Consider the following 6396-nt stretch of genomic DNA (forward strand, 5'->3'; position numbering starts at 1 on the left):
ATATATTTTCAATTGTGTTGGTACGTTCCTTGTGAATTATGTGCCTGTGCTTGTGCTATTTAAATTTGGTGTGACTCGGTCTTTTGTGTCATCATCCTTTAGTTGCAATTTTAGCATTCCGCTAGAGACCTTGAGCAGGCCCTTGAGGGTGTCGATACCGAATGAGCACCCTCTCTCAGCTACAGATCTCTATCAGAGTTTTTTTGCTAGAGATATTCGGTGTAGGATATGCGATTGATCTCATTCCTATCCCGATGGGGGATGTATGTGTGATCATGGGTATGGATTGGTTGAGCCAGTTTGGGGATCTTATCGATTATGAGTGCCAGTTAGTGATAGTCCGAGATCCTAGTGGGGGAATGTTAACTATCTATAGCAAGGGTACTAGATCGGGATCATCATTCTATTCTGCCGCCAGGGCAAGGCAAAGTTTGCAACATGCGTGTATGGGTTTTCTGGCATATGTGGTGGATACACGGGTTGAGGAAAAAGGGTCGAGTTCTATTTTTAATGTTCCGGTGGTATACGATTTCCATAAAGTTTTTCCCAAGGAGTTACCTGGTGTGACTACTGAGAGGCAGGTGGAGTTTCAGGCTGTTTTGATTCTAGGTGCGGCACCGATTGCCAAGGCACTGTACTGTCTTGCACCTCCCGAGACGAAAAAATTATCCTCTTAGTTGTAGGAGTTGTATGGGAAGGGTTTATTAGATCGATCAGTTCTTCGTTGGGAGCTCTGATCCTTTTCGTCATGAAGAAGTACGGTTCGCACCATATGTGCGTTGATTATCGAGAATTAAACAAGATGGAGACGAAAAATCGTTACCCTTTATCAAGGATAGATGATCTTTTCGACCAGCTACAGGGAGCATCTTGGTTTTCTAAGATTGATTTGAGGTCCAGCTATCATCAAATGAGGGCTCAGGAGGTGGATATTCAGAAGAAGGCCTTTTGAACTCGCTATGGACCCTACGAGTTTGTGGTGATGCCTTTTGGGCACACCAACGCACCGACAAGGTTCATGGACCTCATGAACTCAGTGTGTAGGCACATGTTGGATCGATCAGTGATCGTTTTTATCAATGAAATTATGATATATTAAAAAACTAGGGTACAACATGCGGATCACATACGATAGATACTTGGGGTTTTGAGGATGGAGAGGCTTTATGCCAAATTCTCCGAGTGTGATTTCTGGTTGAGAGAGGTCCAGTTTTCTGGGCACCTCATAAATCAGAATGGTATTTTGGTTGACCCAACAAAAATTAAGGTGGTGATGCAGTGGGAGGTGTCGAGACCACCATCTGAGATTCAAAGTTTCCTGGGTTTAGCGGTCTATTATCGGAGGTTCATCAGAGATTTCTCCAAGATTGCTGTTCCTCTCACCAAGTTGACCAGGAAGGATGTTGCCTTAAGTTGGGGGCTGAGTAGCAGGCATCATTTGAGACTCTACGTCAGAGGTTGTATGAGGCCCTAGTGTTTTCCCTCCTAGAGGGAGTTGAGGATTTTGTAGTCAATTGTAATGCATCCATTGTAGGTATAAGTGTTGTGTTGATGCAGAGAGGGCGTGCGATAGACTACGCTTCGAGGCAGCAGAAGCCTCATTAGACAAGATACCCCACTCATGATTTAGAGTTAGGGGCAATGGTTTTTGCCCTCAAGATCTGGCGCCAAAATCTCTATGGTGTTTGGTGTACCAGCTACACGGACCATAAGAGCTTAAGATACCTTATCGATCAACCCAATTTGAATATGAGGCAGAGGAGGTGGTTGGATGTAGTGAAGGACTGCGATTGTGAGATCTTGTATCATCCAGGAATGGTCAATGTGGTGGCCGATACCTTGAGCTGGGAGGTCATGGGTACCCCGATGCGAGATGTATGTATGAGGATGATAGTGATGACTCTAGTTTTGGAGATTATCAAGGAAGCAGTGTCGGAGGCCATAAAAGAAGAAAACTGTAAGAGTGAGTGGCTGATTGGTCAGGTTTCAACATTTAATATGGACGTTAGTGGGATCTTGACTCTCCATGGGTGAGTCACGGTGCCATATGTGGGTGGGGCCCAACGGATTTTGATGGATGAGTCCCACAAGTCTAGATTTTCTATCCACCCGGGGGCCACAAAGATGTATCTTGATCTGAAGCATAATTATTGGTAGCCATGTATGAAGAGAGATGTGGCACGGTTTCTAGAGAGATGTTTGACCTATGGAAAGGTACAGGCAGAGCACCAGCGCCCTCATGGCAAGTTGCAGCCTCTGAAGATTCCCTTATGGAAGTGGAAACAGATGACTATGGATTTCATTAATAAGTTATCGAGGACTGTGAGGGGTGTTGACACTATCTGGGTGATATTTGATCGTCTGATGAAGAGTGCTCACTTCTTAGCTATAAGTGAGAACTCTTCTGTAGAGAAGTTGGTTGAGATTTACATTCTTGAGGTGGTGGCTCATCATGGGGTGCCAACATCGATTGTGTCTTATTGGTATGTCCGTTTTACTTCCATTTTTTGGAAGAGATTCCATGAGGAATTGGGTACCTGGCTGCATTTTAGCACCACACACCATCCACACACGGACGGGATGAGCGAGTGGACAAGTCAGATGCTCGAGGATATGCTGCACTCATGTGTTATTGATTTTGGTGGGAGTTGGCACTTCTATCGTCCTTTGGTTGAGTTCTCTTATAATAACAGCCATCTTGATAGTATCATTATGCCTCCGTTCGATCTCCTTTATGGTTGGAAGTGCCGAACTCCTATTTTTTGAGGCGAAGTGGGGCAGAGGTTCATGGGGAGCATGGAAGTCGTGCTAAAGATGACAGAGCTTATACAACAAGTTTGGAAAAGGCTTTTGACTACACATGGCCATCAAAAGAGTTATGCGTATCAGAGGCGCTTTGAGTTAGAGTTTCATGTGGGGGATTTTGTGCTTCTGAAGGTGTCACCTTGGAAGAAGGGGTGTTATCCACTTCAGGAAACGGGGCAAGTTGGGCCCCTGATTCATTAGTCCTTTTCGAGTGTTGGCCCGTTTGGGCAAGGTGGCTTATCGGTTGGAGTTACTGGAGAAGTTGAGCCGGATCCATGATACCTTCCATGTATCCCAGCTGAGGAAGTGTATAGCCGATGAGGCAGTTATGGTTCTCCTAGAGGAAATTCAGGTCGATGATCTCTTGAATTATGTGGAGAAGCATATGGCCATCTTGGATCGTAAAGTGAATACCTTGAGTAACAACGTAGTCAACTTGGTCAAAGTTTAGTGGCAACACCGTAGAGGGTCCAAGTGGACATGGGAACCGGAGTCCGAGATGCATGAGCAGTATCCTGAGCTGTTTCCAAAGGATGACTTCGAGGGTGAAGTCTGATTCTAGTGGCGGAGAATTGTAACATCTTGTAATGAGGTACAACTGTTATTCTTAAATATTTCCTTTTGTGTCAAAATCAATACCTTTATATGATAAGTTTGTAAGTTAGTACACGGGGTATATACATGAGTACGCACATCGTACTCATGCACCATGCAGATCGCGGAGGCCACTTAGTAACGTTAGGCGTACTAGGCTCAGATGCAAAACCCTAATATCTAATTAATCCCTATATAAGGAACATTATGGACTCATTTCCAGAAACCCTTACCAACCTCGAACCCTCTCTAAAACCCTAATATAGCGTGTGTAGCTTGAGTGTATGTTTTTGCAAGTTTTAGTGGTTCTTGACCCTTAAAGAAGAAGAAGAAGAAGGTTAGAGAAGAAGAAGGTGTCATCCAGCTTAGAGATCACGAAACTCCTCACCTTTGTGCATCATATTCAGTTATAAAGCTTGTACCTTGGCTAGTATTCTCTAAGATCTCTTTTGGTTCACGATTTATGAGTTTAAGTCCTCAAGTTGAGACCTTTTCGAGTTTGTTACTCTTTAGAGATTTTAGGTTGTCCTTTCATGCATTTTAGGGGATCTAGATGGATAAAAATGCCTGCTTGATCTTCCCTTGTGTCTAATGAATGAGTATAGTAGTTTGAAGTAGGTGAAATGATGTTTTAGCCTCCCATAGCCTTGCAAAGGTTTAAAGCCCACGACTTTATGGAATAAGGGACTTAAAATTAGTTAGATTTGAAGTTAGGATGAATGTCTTAATTAAATCATTTAATGCAGGATTTGGAATTCTTAGGAGTACATCGTGCATACTCTTGGCTACGCGCAACATAGCCTGGCTGTTCCCCTTGCATACTTGCTCAACTGTATTCCCAGCGTACTCGATGGGTGTTGACTTTCTGTTAACCTTAGTTAACTTTGACTTTTGGTCAAAGTTTAGGGTTTTGGACCTAGTGAGGGGCAAAATGGTCCTTTTTTCCCTCAGTAGATTTCACTGTGGAATTTGGACTCGTGAGTTGTTTGGTCCTTAATTTTAATTAAGGTTAATTATTTGGTTCACTAGGTGGAATCTAGATCCAGCAGTTCGGGTGCTAGCTTTTCGTGTTGTCAGTATCATGTGAGTCTCCTCACTTACTCTTACATGTGTGGTAGGATAGCTTTAATATTATGACCAGTTGGGTCTAGCTGTTATGTTATGTTATGCTATGTTATGTGTGGATTTGATATATGAGGTTGTTGTTAGCTAACTGGGGGTTGCAAATAACTTCTCAAGCAAGCTGTTAGCTCACCAGGACTGATGATAGTCACAGGGATGGTGATAACCCATATTTGTTTATTTTATGTTGTGTTATATGTGGTATCTTGGGGAACTTACTAAGCTTCATGGTTATAGTTGTTGATTTGTATGTGGCAGGTACTTCGCAGGACTGCAGGAAGGCGAATGTCTGATTGTACACACAAACTGGGAATTTATTATGGGGACATGATTTTTTGTATTAATATAACTAAGAGACTTGTGTTTTGAAATCATTTTCATTCGATCTAGTTGTAAAACTCTATATTGGAATTTAAAAAAAAAAATCGGAAAAAATTGGTCTAAAATTTGAAGTGTTAAATGCATGACTAAAAAGCTACGACTTTTATCATCCTTTGGGTGAGGGAAGACCCTATGGAAAGTCCCAAGTTATGTATGTAAGGAATAAGAGCTTAATGCTCAAAGTTGGTCTATGAAACGCTCATGACGTATTGATTAAGCATGTAACGTCATGAGGATGCTTTCCATGCTGACTGTTTTGTTCATATAAGGTCACGATGTGACTCAGGAAGAGGTCATGATGTGACGATGATTGGAATAAAATTGATGGGCTGAGTTGGGCGGCTGAGTTGGGACTGGGTCGAGTTGATGATCATTACAGAACCCCAAGCTGGTCACGCGGTGATGATCAGCTATTGGAGGTTGAATTGTTAACTTGAGGCCATTTTGGAACATTTGAGCCTTGGGGTTCTCCAGATGGGCTGGCCCATTAGTGGTCCTAGTTTGGACTTAGGCCATTATTGGGCCTCATGATTATGGGCTTAACCTTAGAGAGTAACCAGCGTTTGTATTGACTGTGTTCAGCGTGAGGAACCGTGGTGCAACATACTTGGGTATGGGATTTGCGATTGCATAACTAAGGTGAGTTGTCCTCACTATACTTTTGGGTCGAAGGCACCAATGCTGACCTGGTAGATTATGTATCTTGGTTAGGATGCTACTATGTTGTAGTGATCTATTAAGATCTTCATGATTATTTGTTGTTGTTATATAGTTATCTTTTATGTACATGTCGACATTGTATGGTTGGGTTAACGTATTACTACTTTATGTGGTAGCCAACAAACTCTGGAGCAAGCCAGACATAAGCTGTAGCTCTAAAGGGCAAGCCAGACTTACGATGTAGCCTTGGGAGCATCCTAGATATGAGTTGTAGGCCTGGAAGGCAAGCCAGACTCATACTGTGGGCTTAGGGGTAATCTAGTATGTTAGATGCGGACCCACTATATGATGTTACATGTTATGTGTGTTGGTACATTGGAGGAACTCACTAAGCTTTGACTTATCGTTTTAGTTTATTATTTCAGGTACTTCAAATGACCGTGGAAAGACGAAGGTGTGACCGTGCACATCCTTTAGTTTTTATGTTGTTTCAATTTTGGGATACTCTGATTACTAAAATTACACTTTTTAAATAATGGTTTTGTAAACAATTATGTTTATGGGTTGTTTTTGAGCAGTTCAAATTTATTGTGATTTTTGGGATGTTACAAGTTGCTATCAAAGCCTTGGTTTGAGAGAATTGGAGGAGCATTCTTTTGAATCCATACTCAAACTAAGGAACTACAAAAGTTTGAAAAAGGTTTTCAAAAATTGTTTTCAAAAGTGACCAAGCAGAATGTGATGTGTACGATCATTCGGAGCCAGAAAGTATGTGATATAATGTTTATAATAGAACAACATGCTAGTGATAGGCTAGGGATCTTCTGGATTGGA

Source organism: Lactuca sativa, chromosome 3, assembly GCF_002870075.4.
Source record: "Lactuca sativa cultivar Salinas chromosome 3, Lsat_Salinas_v11, whole genome shotgun sequence".
NCBI classification, from domain to species: Eukaryota; Viridiplantae; Streptophyta; class Magnoliopsida; order Asterales; family Asteraceae; genus Lactuca; species Lactuca sativa.